Below are 16,644 nucleotides of genomic sequence, written 5' to 3'. Positions count from 1 at the left end.
CTCAGGACCTGGCATAGGAATAGGGTGGGGGCATTTAAAGAATCTGCATATTCTACAGGACCTAGTAGCACTCACATTTTTAGAGACAGTGGGCTGGTGGACAGGACACTCCTCTGCCACAAATAGGTTTGCCACTCAGTCAACTGGGGGAGTTGAGCCCTGGTAGATCTGGATTGATTGAACATATTCTCAACCCACACTTGGTAGGAAGGGAAGTTGTTAGCATAATATATTGTTCCTTCATGAGAGGCTCTACCTGGAGGAGCACTGTGTACACTGTTAGGACCTATAGTTCTATAGGTTCTATTGTTCTATTGTTCTATAGGTCTATAGGTCTATAGGTCTATAGTTCTATAACTTATAGTTCTATAGGTTCTATTGTTCTATAGGTCTATAGTTCTATAGTTCTATAGGTTCTATATAAGGGATCTTTCTGATCCCTTCCAGATCTGGGATAAAAACCCTAGAGGCACTGTCTCCTTCTGTCGTCTCTGCCAGAATGCCCAACCCATACCTTCCAGAGTCACGGATACATCTAATTTAAATGGTAGCCCTGGGCAGAGCTTTACTCCACTTCTCTAGTATTTTTTGGTCTTAGCAAAGGCAACTTGCTGCTCTGATTCCTAGTCCCACATGTTTCCTTTCTTTACCAGGTGGTGTAAGGAACAGAGGCACTGTGCCAGGCAAGGTACAAAAGTCCTCCAAATTCCCAAAATCCCTACAAGATTTGTATCTCTTTTACGCTCCTAGGGGTTGGATAAGTCTGCATCTTATCATAGCTTCTAGGACAATTCACATCTTACCCAACAATATGATTCCCCAAAACTTTGTGGTGGTGCCTGTGCCTTGAATTTTCTGTTGGTTCAGTACCTATCTTGTCCCTTGCAGATGTTCCAACAAAATCTACAAAGTACCCTGTAGGAGAGACAAGTCTTCACATGTTAATGTTATATTATCAATGTAATGGACCCATTTCACTGAGGTAGGGAAGGAAAATAGAAAGGTCTATTACCATCAGCTGACAATCTGTTGGCTATGCATGTAGCCTTGGGGAAGCACTTGAAAGGTTCTTTGGTGCCCATGTGAGGGCAAATTAATCTTGCGACTCAGCAGCCAGGAATGTACTGGAAAAAGAATTTGCTAAGCCTAGCACAGCATGAAACACTTCTAGGACCATGAACAAGGTATCCTGGGTGGTAGCAACGGTGGGTACAGTGGAATGGATTGGGGAGGGGGGGGTTAGAATTACCTTGTTTAATTCTCAGTAGTCAACCATCATCTGCCATGATGCTATCCATCTGGCATTTTTAACAGCCACACTGGGCTGTTGAAGGCATTATGGGTAGGGCATACAATACCCACTCAGTGCATGCATTCTTAGATAGTTTCTTATTTTCTTATGCCTCCTCTCCCAACGTACTGAGGCAATTTATATTGTTTGACAGTTACCATTCTTCACAGGGGTGATAGATTTTCTCATTCCCAGTTGGCATGTCCCTTCAATCCTGGTTTGATTACTCTAACCTAAAGGCAGAATTCACTAATAGAATTTGCAGGGTTTAAGCTTGTAGGAGATCAGTGCCCAACATGTTCTCTGTATTGAAGAGATAAAAGCTCCACATTCTCATGGGGGAGAATGCCTAATTTGTAATGTCAAAAGGATCTTCATCTTCTGTAACTGTTAATAGTTACAGGGGGGCAGAAAACTTAGCGGGTTACCATGTGTTAGAGTACATTTGGCTCCAGTATCCGCCACAACCATCACCCCTTATTTATTTTGAGGGATCAATGAATAATGAGATCAACATGAGGCTTCCCTTCACCTCCAGTAGCCTTTATCTGGAGGCAATCTTGGCCTGCCTCCCATACCTGGAGCATGGGGACACCCATCCTGAACAGGGATGTACCCCTAAGGCCTCTATTGGAGCAAACAGGACATCAGGAATGGTAGGGACAGATGGGGCAGGTCTGAACTGTTGTTTAGGTTTTCCGGCTTTCCACTGGCTGACCAACACAGTGTTAGATTGGCAGTCTATCATTTGAGGAAGGGTTCCAGAAGCCAGAAGATCAAACCACATTTGTTTCTGGGTTACTTTTATTTGGACCCCTTACAGCTGATTGGGACAACTTTTTGGCTTTCTGAGCTCCCTGTTGTCTTAGGTCTTTCCCATAGCCTGTACCAATTCTTGGAATTTGTTAAGTTGCCTCTGGATCAGCAATGGATTGCCCAACATTGTAAATGTTTTCTCTTGTGCTAGGCTATCATGGTATGGGACCATGGATATCCACTCATATCATGGTATGGGACATTGATATCCATGGTCCCATACCAGGTGCTGGGGCAGACTAGAGTATCTCAGCTTTTGTTCCCACAGTGAATGTGGTCTGATCAGGGCCTTAGACACGGGCATAGATGGCCTGTCTAATTTCCAACTCCCTGAGAATTTTTTGTACCTTCTTTATAGGTTTCCAGGATCCCATGTGCCCAGGGGATGTTCTCTCATTGGGCCCAGCCTCCCTTCAGACTAGAATAATCCAATCTATAAGTGAATAACTTCAATCTTCCTAGCACCTTGCAGGTGCCAGATGACAGCATGCATGGTGATGTTGTTCATTCTGTTTGCCCTCTGCCCTGTCCAGGAAATTCCATGGCACCCTGTATCCCTTAGTAGCACTGTGCCTGGACACTTTCCCTGACGTTTTGTTGGAACTTGGCAGCTATATCAGTAAGATCAGTGGACATGTATTCTCTCATCAGGAATATTTCCTAAATTGGAGGCTACCCCACTAGCTGGGATGGCTGTTGCTGTGCCTTTGTTTTCCTTTGTATTAGGGGTCAGAGGGCAAGGGGTATTTCCTCTGTTTCATTGTCAATCACAACATCCTCCTCTTCAATCTTTTCATTTTTCCCAAGGATTCCACCCCTTAGCATCCCAATCAGGCTTTGTCACAAGTGTTTGGACTTTAACAATGGCAGCTTATGCCCTCCTAGCTTTGCAAAGATGGCATGCTGAGGTCTCCAGATGATTGTCCTACTCTCCCACCTTGTCTGCCAGCCCCAGAGCCAGAACAGCGGACAACCACACAACCTTCTCTAACCTCAGCTCTTCTTCCAGCTCTCTAACTTGGGCTTCAGCCTCTAGCTGGGCATCAGCAGCCAGCCAAGTTACCCACAGTACAGGCCAGACTGCTATGGCAGCCATGCATTTCCTTCTTTGCCACAATGCATTATGTGCAATTCCCCCAACAAACACATTAAAATGGCTGGCACTCTAGGGGGTATCCCTGGCTGGCAATCCACAGGCATCTGATGGCCAGATCAGGATGGCCTCTTTCTCTCTGGATGCCTCTTTCTCCCTGGATGCCTCTTTTCCATCTCCTTGTTGGCCCAACAACATTGGTTTTAAACTGGGGAGTTCCCGGGTAAAATCTGAATCTGGTCCCAGTGAGTAGAGGGTGGGGAGAGGTGGAAGAAAGAAGCAGGGCCCTCCAGGTGGTAGGTGGCAGGTTTAATAAGCAAGGGAACTTAGATATAAGGCTTACCAAGGGAGGCCAAAAAAAGATGAGTGGATCTCCACACGGTCTCACCAGAATCCTAGGAGTTTATATACAGGCCTTCACTGAGTTTAGTTACATATACTGTCCAGATGGTCTCAATAACACCTTACTCTCTCAAACAGCATCCTTAAAAATGTCTCTCATTGCAGGAACGGTGAATAAAGTGCACATTCCAAGGACAAGGGAAGGAGCAAGGAGCCTCCCATTGCTCAGGTTCAAAGTGGGAGTCAACCAGGGGCCACATCTTCTTGATGACCTCCTTCAACAAGAATAGGTGCATGGATTTTAAATATTTCATAAATGATGAAGACACGCAGACAAGTACATAAGAATGACCTGGGAAATGCTGATGCCTCCTAAGAAGCATCAGAAAAATTTAGCACCATCCTATGTGGTTTAAGCTTTTGTAAATCCATGTCAGTCTCAGAAACCTAGAAAAGTAAAATTACTTGGGCTTTTCCTTTTATATAGGCAATAATATCAGATATTTGAATAGGAAAAAATATGAAATATCATATTGCCCTTATGGGGAATAAGTAAATAAAAATACCTACATGAAGTTATACATTTTTGATATTTATTTTTGATTAGGAACAAGTAGACATTAAACAGAAACAAAAACACCTTTTTGTATAAAATGGGAGTGAGCAACTTAGGCAGTGATACACTTCAGTTTGGTCTCTAGAAGGAGACAAACTTATTTAATTATGACTGTGACTTAGGTTCTAGTTTAAGGCTTTGACACTTGCGGCTTAAAGTGTTCACTCTTTCTAATCTAATATTTTTTTAAATTAATTTATTTATTTTAATAAACATATAATGTATTTTTAGCCCCAGGGGTACAGGTCTGTGAATCACCAGGTTTATACATCTCACAGCACTCATCATAGCACATACCCTCCCCAATGTCCATTTCCCCACCACCCTCTCCCGTCCCCCCTCCCCCCAGCGACCCTCAGTCTGTTTTTTGAGATAGAGTCTTTTTTATGGTTTGTCTCCCTCCCAATCCCATCTTCTTTCATTTTTTCTTTTCCTACCCCCCCAACCCCCCCATTGCATCTCCTCTTTCTCATATTCTAATCTAGTATTTTTGACAGCTTCCTATACAAATTGTATCAAGAACTTTCCTTTTCTTTTTTCCTCACAACTTTATGAACTGAGCAATATTATTATGCTGTTTTTTTAAATGAGCAAACTGTTGGGGTGCCTGGGTGGCTCAGTTGATTAAGCATCTGCCTTTGGCTCAGGTCATGATCCCAGGATCCTGAGATCAGGCCCCAGATAGGGCTCCCTGTTCATCAAGGAATCTGCTTCTCAGCTTGTGCCAACTTGTGCCAGCTTGTGTTCCCTGTCACTAGCTCTGTCTCTCTCTCTCTCAAATAAATAAATCAACGAACGAATGAATTATTATAAATCAATAAATAAATAAAAATGAGGAAACTGGGTTAAATTTTTGCCCCAATTAGTAAGAAGTTGAGCCAGGATTCAAACCCAGAATCTTCAACTCCATACCCCTTTTTCTAAATTACTAGCTATCTCTTAACTAATTGCTATGCAGCACAACTCAAACTGAATAATAGTAAGGAAAAGTTTCACACCTGCTATTTCTTTTAGCTTCTAAACTAACAGAAATAATAGACTTAGAAGGTTAGTCTTTCTTGTGAATCATACTAAAATCAGATTTCTCTCAAAAGTTCTTTGAACTTCAAATTTTTATTGAAAAAAACTAAAAGAATGGTAGGATAAAATGGAAATACATTATGTTCATAGATAAGAATACGAGTAGTATAAATGTATCAATCTGTCCAATTCAATCAACAAATATATTCAATAAAACCCCAATTATAATTGCAGCTAATTTTTTAAAGAACACGACAAGGCTTTTCCAGAATTTTCGTAAGAAAAAAATGTCTAAAAATATCTAAGTTCATTTTGAAACAGAAGAGCAAAGACTGATGATTTCCCCTGTCAGATATTGTACCATAGGTTTAAAAAAACATAGGATTATTAAAAAATCACAGGATTATTAAAAACCATAGGGTTTTAAAAAACCATACAATTATTAAAACCATAGTATTAAAAAACATTTTGGTGCTAGCCCAGGAGCAACTCAGAAAAAGATTGAATTTATTTGAGAACTTGATATGTAACAAAGATAACATCAAAGGTAAACATGAAGGAACAGATCAATTAGTAGATAGTGTTGACAAGAGATAATCACTAAAGGAAAATAGAGCTGGGCACTTACATTAGATCACATCCAAAGGTAGGTCCAGCCACATTAAAATCTATATTTGAATGCTGATATAGTAAAATGAAGGAAAATAATTTTTGCAATAAAGGAATTTTCTTTTTCTTTTTCTTTTAAGTTTATTTATTTATTTATTTATTTGTTTACATAATCTCTGTACCCAATGTAGGGGCTCAAACTCATGACCCCGAGGTCAAGGGTTGTATGATTTTCTGACTGAGACAGCCAAGTGCCCTTAAAGGAACTTTCTTAAGTAGCATCCCTAAATTAAAAAAAGAAAAGGAAAAAGGAGGGAAAATATATGGATTTGACTATACAATAATAAAGAATTTCTTTTAATCATGAAATAGCATTGACAAATTTATAGAAAAATAACAGACTAGTAGAAAATACCTAGCTTGACAAAAGATTTGTGCAAACCAATAGGAAAACAATAGAAAACATAACTGGAAATAAGAAAACAATTTAAATAAATAATTCATGAAAATATCTGACCAGTATGTAAGAGATCCACATAGTGTGACTTCTTGAGGGAGAGATGGAATCAGAGTTCTTGTCCTTTCCTTTTTAGATAGGAAAATAGTAGAGTGTGTGTATGCCATTCGGGGATCCTAAAGAATCTTATAGGAGGAAAAACTGGTGATGCCAAATAGAAAAATAAGTACTGTAGGAGGCTGTCCTCAAGCGAAGGAGCAGAAATCGGTTCAAGCAGTGGTACTGGCCTCCGCCTTAGAAGGACACATGGGCAATTCATTCATTGTAACGGGAATAAAGCCAGAGCACATGGGCAAGGTGCAAATACACAGGTAGGTACAGTACCTGGTGTTGGTGGAAACTCTCTTCTGATTGCAATAATGTTGTCAGTAAAGTAGGAAGAAAGGAATGATGACTAGAATGAGCAGATATGGGGCAAAGAGAGGTTTTAGGAGAGAGATTCTGGGTTGGAGAATAGATGTACAGCTCCATACCCTGTGTTTTTCCAGAAACATCAGAACCATCTGTTCCAAATTATACCCTGGAACTTGGACTAGGAGCATTTCAGAGACATTCATAAAGGCCTGAGCTGCTCCCCTGAGGACCACTGGGAAAAACGGGGAATCCTGTATAGTTTCAAGGGTTAAAAGTTGTGTGTATACTTTGGGGACAAAGTGTGATGGAAATTTAATTTCTCACCAGAGAAAGTGGTTGAGGACAAGACCAGATTTAGATTACTTATGAGAAATGAAAGAAATATGACATTTCTTTCAACCAAGTGTTACATGATTATAGAAAAAAAAAATAAGTGTACTCATTCTCCCAGTTACTCATCTGCTCAACAAATATATACAGAGCAATTACTAAATTCATGGCACCAAGCTCCAGGGACATAATTTCTCAGAGATTTTTTTTTTTAATTTCTTTTCAGCATAACAGAATTCATTGTTTATGCACCACACCCAGTGCTCCACGCAATACGTGCCCTCCATAATACCCACCACCTGGCTCCCCCAACCTCCCACCCCCCCCGCTCCTTCAAAACCCTCAGAATGTTTTTGAGAGTCCATAGTCTCTCATGGTTCATCTCCCCTTCCAGTTTCCCTCAACTCCCTTCTCCTCTCCATCTCTCTATGTCCTCCATGTTATTTGTTATGCTCCACAAATAAGTGAAACCATATGATAATTGACTCTCTGTTTGACTTATTTCACTCAGCATAATGTCTTCCAGTCCCGTCCATGTTGATACAAAAGTTGGGTATTCATCCTTTCTGATGGAGGCATAATGCTCCATAGTGTATATGGACCACATCTTCCTTATCCATTTGTCCGTTGAAGGGCATCTTGGTTCTTTCCACAGTTTGGCGACCGTGGCCATTGCTGCTATAAACATTGGGGTACAGATGTCCCTTCTTTTCACTACATCTGTATCTTTGGGGTAAATACCCAGTAGTACAATTGCAGTGTCAAAGGGAAGCTCTATTTTTAATTTCTTAAGGATTTCTCAGAGATTTTCAATGTCATTCAGTGGTGTGAGATAGACAATAAACAAATAAGGATACGAAACACATTAATAAATAATATATCCAAGAGTAAGAGCTATAGAAAAAGTAAAGCAAAATCAGCAAATAGTTAAGTATATACAACTCCTTAAAAAAATAATCTAAGATATGTGTTAGATATGCAATGCCTTGAGGGGGAAGAGAAGATGGATGAGAAGATTTGTTTTGTTTTGTTTTGCAGATGGGAGAATAATAGCTTGATTCTATGCTGATTGGGGTAATTCAATAAAAAGGGAAAATTTATTGTTACAAAAGGGATGCTGGCTGAAGCAACGACCTTGAGTAGGTAAAAGAAAAGGTTTGGGCTTGGCATCAAGTCATAAATAATTCACAGAAACAGGAGAAAAAGGCGGGCAACCAGATGAATCTGGATGGGAATGGGGTTCCCAGTACTGACATTCCCGACATGATGACTTTTGATGCAAAACATTAAAAAGGTCAAAGAGGGAGCTGGAGATATATATAGAGAGATATATCTTTATCTCTCTATATATCTGAACAGTGGTCCAGGCAGAAGAAAGAGGAAACACAAAATTAGAGCATGCTTGGCAACTTGAATAATAACAAAAAGACACGTGTGCCTAGAAAGCAGACAGTGGGGGTGAGATTATGCAGGGCACTGGATGCCAAGTAAGAACAATAGTTTTTATGCATTGTGCACGTAAGTGTGCTAGGTGGCAAGAATTTAGAGACAAGTCTTTAGAGACAAGTCTTCACCTCCCTCTGTCTCCTTTACCTCTGTCAAGGCACTGTCCTCACATCTTGGTTTATTCTTTCCATCTTATACATTTTGATATTGTAGCAGGGATAAAGCTGTCTTTGTTTTACTGACTTAAGCAGCCACAAGGAGAAGTTTTAAGGCTCCTTTCTCACAAGTGTACTTCAGGACCCCCAGTGTTCTGGGTATCTGCACCTCGCCAGGTCCCAGGAGAACAGACCTTACCCCCCAGCCTCTATTTTGGGAGCTCCTGAGTATATCACTCTAATGAAAGAAGGTGAAAAGGAAACAAGTAACTGACAAAGCATTACCGTTCATACTAGAGGAGTATGTGCAAGCTGTACTGGAAAGACTTCTTGTTCTAATAATACTTCCTACTGAGCTGATAGCACTCCATCGTATCACTGCAAACATTTGGAAATGCAAGAAAAACTATGAATTAAAAATATTAAATATGTAACTAAGCATCCCAGAAAAGAAAGTGAACACATGGAAAGACAGGACTAAAAAGGAAATCCGAAGCTAAAGGAGAAAAACTGCAGGCTGCTGCTAAGGCAGACTGGGGAGACATGTAGTCTTTGGGGTCAGAGATTTTCCTGCTCATTGAGCAAATGAAGAGACATTACTGGGCTGGTCCAAAGCTGGGATGTAGAACTGATTCTTGCTTAAAGATAAAACCCAAGAATGGCTATGACCACCACAGAAGAGACATTAAAGTAGATAAAAACAAGAAAGTTGGGCAACACTAGGGCTCTATGTGGGGAAAGAAAGAGTCTTTTGTGAGAAATGGAAAATTAATTCATGTCGAAGATCCAGACGCATAATATCTTCTCCAATACTGAAAACTCTAAGTCTATAAATCCATGTAAATCTGCTTTTAGACCAGTGAAACCGGGTGGCCTTTGGAAAAAGCAAACGCAAAACTGCTGTGTAGCAACTACTTTCTCAATCCACAGAGCATGGGAGTCCAGCCCCATCCACACATTTTCATTCCCTGTCTAAGGTACTTTCACAATGAGCATGACACTGCAGATGAAGACAGATCGACTTTTTTTTTTTTTAAGATTTTATTTATTTATTTGACAAAAAGAGACAAGAGAGGGAACATAAACAGGGGGAATAGGAGAGGGAGAATCGGGCTTCCCATTGAGCAGGGAGCCCAATATAGGGCTCAATCCCAGGACCCTGGGATCATGACCTGAGCCAAAGGCAGATGCTTAACAACTGAGCCACCCAGGAGCTCCAGAAGGATTAACTTTTAGGCAGAAGTTAGCATTAAAAAAAAAAAAAAAAGACGAATAGAAATTCTTCAGAATTTAAATTTATAGGATATCTGAAAATAATCTACAAAATGAGGATATTTAAGTTGAATACAAAGATTAGAACTAAAACAGATTCCAAATCTTGCCATTTGCAATGACGTGGATGGAACGAGAGGGTTTTATGCTGAGCGAAATAAGTCAATCAGAGAAAGACAAATATCATATGATATCCCTGATATGAGGAATCTGAGAGGCAGCATGGGGGGTTTGTGGGGTAGGGAAGGAAAAAATGAAACAAGATGGGATTGGGAGGGAGACAAACCATAAGAAACTCTTAATCTCACAAAACATACTGAGGGTTGCTGCGGGGAGGAAGGGTATGGAGACGGTGGTTGGGTTATGGACATTGGGGAGGGTATGTGATATAGTGAATGCTGTGAAGTGTGTAAGCCTGATGATTCACAGACCTGTACCCTTGGGGCAAATAATACATTGTATGTTAATAAAAATAATTAATTAAAAAAAGAAATAAAACATTCCATCAGAAACACCAGAGCTCCATAAAAATGGCATATTTTTATAGGAATCAAATACAAAATTTTAAAAATACATATTAAGGACTCACGTTCTTGATTACCAGAGATTTTTCTAACAGTAGGTAGATGACCCTCTTCCCACAGGTATACCTATATTGGGCCATGAATTTGAATATAATTCCTACACTACAATGCTTTCTAGCTGAAATATTCTGCCATTACATGGTTTTTCTTGATAACATCTAAGCACATCATTATAAATCAAAGGTTGTTCATTCACATGATTCTTTTTCACATGTAACTATCAGCGATTAGTTTTGATCAACCATTGGATATTCTTGAGTTCTTAATAAAAAATACAACCTAAAAAATAATTTACTTCAAGTAAATTTTTCATTCTTGAAATACTTTAGAAAGATCATTTGCATCATCATGGATAGTATACGCTTTATTTTTCTAGCTAAAAAATAACCAGAACTTTGAATTAGTGGGGCTATAATTTTTATTGTTCTTCTTTGCTTTATTTCCTTTCTGTGGAAATGAATTAGAAACCAAAGATTACTTTTTTATACTTCTGAAAAGAATTTTGTCTTATAAAATATATCAGAAGTATTTCACATCATTAAAAATGAAATAACCTGAAAATGTATGCCTACTTTCTAATGAGTAGATGACAAATACTGAAATTTTAATAGCATTGTAAGTGGCAAGGTTTTCTTCAAATTTCTAAAAGTAAAGCACATGTAAAATGTCTAACAAATTACACAATTTATGCCAATTGTGTTGTAATAAATGCCAATTATTCTGAACTCTTCACCAAAAAAATGTGGTTTTCCATTACTTCCTCTCAAGCAAAATTTGGTACTAAGACAAAAAAAATAGTAAGATTAAAAATTCAAAGGAAATATTAAAATCAATGATGGGTGAAGAAAGAAGATAGAATTAAAGAAAACTCCTAGGAGATGGCAAAAGTGCTGGAAAAAAAAAAAAAAAAGCAAAATATCAAAGAATGAATAAGGGACAGAGTAAGGTTAGAATGCATCTTTAAGGAAGGAGTTCCAGAGTCTAGAGAGCAAAATGGAGTCTCTCATGTCAAGCAAGAGCCAGTGTCCAGCAATGATGCAAGCAATTAAGTTTTGCAGCTAATAGATAACGCCCAGACCAATGTCAACTGACTCCCCAGAACTGATAATGAGCAGAACCAGAGGAGGTCTGCAGAGCCCCCAAACTGATGAAATCCCTTTAAAATGATTTTGGCAACAAGCCGTCTGACTCTTCAGATAAGATCTATGTCTGACCACGTAATAAAGGCACCGCAATTGCCGCCAAGGCTCTGTCTAATGGATTTCTGAACAGAATCGAGACCCTTCACTGGCTGAACTCCAGAAGCAGTGAGTGCCAAGAGCTGACCCCAACCAGACCAATGCCTTACCCCAACTGCACGCCCGAGTCTGGCTTCGCGTTTCGATCGTTCACTCCCTGCGCCCTTCTGTTGTCTTGTTCGCTGTGTGGCCTGGCTTGGGTCCTGCTTTGTGTGCTGTGGAAAAAGCCAAGTTTAACCCCATGGTAAATTGTCTTTGAGTTTAGATCCTGAACTTGCTTTATAGTTGTGATTTAACTTTGCTTGATGTTTTAAATAAAATTGGCATTGTGGAAAGACACACAACTTTTGTGTGCCCCTTCATGGAGTGCTTCTGACACAGAGGAAGGGGATAGAGAAGTTGAGGGAGAGTATCATATAAAGAGATGAAGCCTAAGAATTTCCTTAACTTGATAAAAGATTTGAAGATGTGATGGAAATACATAGAAAAGAAGATGGTGAACTGGGGTGAAAGGCAGATTCAGGAATGACTTCCATAAACGCAGACTTTTCTGAGCGGAGTTTTATAGAAACGAGTCGGTGAGTTAATCAGTACAACCTTGTGTGCACATGCACAAAGGTATTGACTGATGAAGGCGTGCCCTCTAGTCTGGTAAATACGGTAACTAAACAATCCCGTATTCACCAATAGAAAAGGACTGTATTCTCTCTGGTTAGCTGGCAGCTGTCTTATCAGCACATACACTTTATTTGGCCAACTGCATATTAAACTATGGCCTTCCTATTTTCCAAAGACCCATATTACAGATGGAAAGTATAAGTAATTGATGATACAGTCCAACAAGTGATGAGCTGGGGGAGACTCCGATAAGCTTGCAAAAGCCACATGTGCACATACTATCTCGACCCTACTTCAGTGACATTGCGTTGGTAGCTTCAAGTAGGCTGTGATGGAACTACGTACACCACAAAACCCGGAAAATGCTACGGGCTTGGGGCTTTGGTTTTCAGAGTTGGTTATTAAATAATTTATCACCTATCACTGAAACTACTCTCTGCCGGCGGAATGAAGTAATATACCTTGAAGTGACAATACAAAGTTTAAACTTAAAAAATTATTTCCCTAACTAACAATGAAATTAAAGAAAATAAACACAAGTTACATAACCTATCAGGAATAGAGTTTGGGTTTTTATTTCAAGATTTTAGATTACAATTAATCCCTACTGTGATTCATGCTGAAACATAATAGAAGCATTTCCATCTTGTTAGGTTCTATACTGTTGTGGAGTCTGTGAAAGGACATGATAATGAGGCTGAAGAGCCTTGTTTTTGTTCACCAGAAGAAATGAAAATGATTAGGACATGGAGAAAATTATAAATAGCTCAAAACTGCTAGACTTGGCAAACACCACAATGATATATTTTCCTCTAAAACAGTGACAAGAAGAAGAAACAAAAGTAATTAATTGAAATAATTTAAAATCTCTCTTAAAACACATATGATGAACATGCCTGATAGTTTTCCCAAAAACCTATGTCTTTACAAGTTTTCATGGGATTTATAAACGTGTGTGTCTTATAAACTGGCCAAGATACTTCTGTTTACTTCGTTCAAGAATAACTCAGCTGAGCAGAGTTTAAAAAGATCATGTGGAAGAATGATTTGTGCCAGTAATATTTCGGGCTAAAGAAAAGGCCTGTTATGAGCTAGTGGCAAAACGGTGCAGGAATGCCAGCTGAAATTGCTATCCTTTCTGCATCTTCTATGGGTCCCCTGTTTCTGGCCTTCTTTGAGCCAGCGGCATCAACAGCTTTGTTCTCGAGTAGCTTCTCAAGGATTTTGTATAACAAACAGCCGTGGAAGATGTAGTGTCATTCCCTGGAGCAGAGAGAAGTTTGTTCATTGCTCAGGATAATCAAGATTTGTCTCCCTTTGGGGCAAAGTTTGGTTGAGCAGGTTTGCCCTTAGACATAATTGGGGTTTGCTAATTTCAAGGTCTCTCTGCTCTGATGCACAAACCCACTGTGTGCACTTTCTCCACCTGAGCCCATCTCCTCTACATTGCTGCAATGGGACCTGAGGACCAAGGGAAACTGATATGGGCATGAAGCCCATGCTACCTGTGATGTCCTTTGTCTCTGGCCCAGGAATCTTCCGTCTTCTGCCACCATTTATGAAACGGCAGCACACTAAGTTGTAAGTAGTACAAAATCTCAGACTCCACAGTTGTTGACATGTCCAGTCCTTCCAGTTTTGACTCCTCTTACTGGCATTGTTTATTGTTTCAGTCACTCATCACTTTATCCTTTCCTCCTTCTTTCTACTCTACATGACCTTATTTCTCATTGTTCTTTATTTCCTTGACCTGACCTCATCCTCAGCATATAAACACAACAACTAGTACAGAACTTAGCACATGATATATATGCACTCAGTGAACCAGTGCATTTAAAACTTTCCATCTCTAAAGAGCGTTTCTCTCTTGGTTTATCATTGACAATTTGAATTAGATGTGCATAATGTTAGTTAATTCAGTTTTGAGTTTTAATTGTTAATTTCCTTTTAAATTGTAGGATATTGAATCACTGTAGCAATTTTATGAACTATATTTTATTTTTTTAAGAGTTTGCTGCACCATTTCCTTCTTTCTAGGGGGATTTTTTTTCTCTGTCTCTTCCTTTTGATGTACAGGGCCATTTAAGTCCTCCATGAATTTCTGGAAAACTAAAACCCCAAATCTAAGCCTGTTGAACCTCTTGTCACACAAGTATTTGAAAGAATGATACTTAAGGGAAATAGAAAATGACACTTTTTCCCTCATCTTTTGAAGACGAAATGATCCAGCCCCCCCCTTCAATTCTACCAAAAGAGATCCCCAGCTCATTTTCCTTAGCAAGAGCTTTAAAGTGTAAAAAACTCATCAAACATCTTTTCCTCTGAGACAATGTCATCTGAGTTCAAAGGATGTACACAGCTCTGCAAAACTGCTGTCTTGTTTCAGTGATAAGGCCTTGGCTTTCATTTTATGTTTGATTCCAAGAAAATCAAATCTGTTTTTATGTACACTATGACTATAACTAAATCAGGAAATTAGGAGAAATAATCTATTTCTGCAGACAGCTGGGGGGAAAAGTTTCCAGTTAAGAAAAAAGTCCTATAATGATTCTTCAGCTAGGTTACATTTTCACTCTCAAGATAATGTTCAGTTATTAAAACTGAAAACATATATTTATCCTTACACACAATGGACAAAACTTATACTGTTGCTTTGGAGGGAAAAAATACTCTCTACTTCCAATGGTTAGCTCTTTGGAAAACCTTTACTGGCTAACTAGAAGTTTGAGGGCAGTGCTTGTTTGTTCGCTGGTTTTTCCCCAAATCTAGTCACAACTTCTCTACCATAATGATTAGGAATATGGGTGTGTATGTGTGTAAAAATTTCGGTGTCCATCCAATGACCTACTGAATGAGTGTTTCTGGGTATGGAACACAGAAAGTATTTACTTTTAAATGCAATTTGATCTCAGCATATCGTGACCCATTCAACATTGTAATAATATAATGCTTGAGTTAAAATCTATTAATTTTCTTACATACTCAAAATTAATCTGCAGAGATTATGAAGTAAACTATATCTCAAAAATACTTGGAAGATGAAGAATTATTAACTGCTTCACTCAAATTTGGTTATCAACATTCAACTATGAAAATGGAGCAGATTACTTCTTCCAAAGAGAAGATGTAGTTGCATATACTTTTTCTCTTCAAGTTCATATATATTTTGGGTAAACTAAAAATATTAGAATAATTAAAAATTTAAAAGTAAAACAATTCACCAAAATGATATATTAGGAGTAACTTTATTTTAGATGAAAGATTGTGTTCATTTTTAACCCCAACTATCATATTATACAAATATTTAGAAAAATTCACTCTGTATATATCCTGATTAATTATAAGTAGATAATTTCAGAATGAATGAGATGGATTCCTTGATGTCTCAGGAAAATTTTCCCACTCCTTTCAGAGAACTTTACTAAAACTCTTTTAGTATCTGATGGAGCATGACCAGGCAGAGAGCAAAGTGAAGAAAATGTTGAAAAATAACTTGATTACTTCTCTTACTCTAATGCCTTTCGATCTCATTTATAGATTCATATAAATTTTGTGAACATTCTAATAAATAAATTGATGCTAGCAATACTCAAAAAGTCAATTTAACTCTGAACAATATTTAAAAACTTAAGAATCTACCAGTGTTAATTAATGAGTTCTTCTAATGTTATATCATTCTTATATTTTAGTTCATAGTAAGGAGAGCATTACCAGCAAATTGTAAGTTACAGATGAACAATTTTCATATATCTTATTGGCCACTACTGACCAAAAGAAAAAGGTTTATAAATGTGATCTTTTCACCGGGCACATTGTCAGCAAAAAAGAAAATTGGTATTTTGTTACTTTGGAAAAAGGGGGAAATGGCCATTAGATAAACCATTGTTTCTTATCTCTAAAATCAGAGTCTAAGATCTTGTAAAATAATTAATACAATTATTTTTATTTTATACTGTACAGATCACAAAATCTAGTAAGACACAAAAATCTAGCATGATACTACAGCTTCAGCTATAAACAATGAAGCAAATCTTACATAATTAATGAAAAATAGTACTGTGTGTCTAGAATTTATATGTGTGTGTGTGTGTGTGTAGACACATAAATATACGAGCATGTATCAAGAAATCCAAGGAAGTAACATATTAATGTGAGTGATCTACGGGTAAGTCCCCAACTAGGCCAGGGTTTAGTTTGAGATCATGTTATCCTAAATGCTCACTTTTATTATTAAATTGAAGGGGAGCCATCAAAGGTTTGTTATACCACTTTTGTTAACAAATATCATTCTGGTGAATGGATTGCTGCTACTTTTATTATTCCATTTAATTCAGGAAAATACT

The sequence above is a fragment of the Martes martes genome (assembly GCF_963455335.1).
Source record: "Martes martes genome assembly, chromosome: 3".
Lineage (NCBI taxonomy): Eukaryota > Metazoa > Chordata > Mammalia > Carnivora > Mustelidae > Martes > Martes martes.
The sequence above is the reverse complement of the archived record's forward strand: the minus strand, read 5'-3'. Positions refer to the sequence as shown.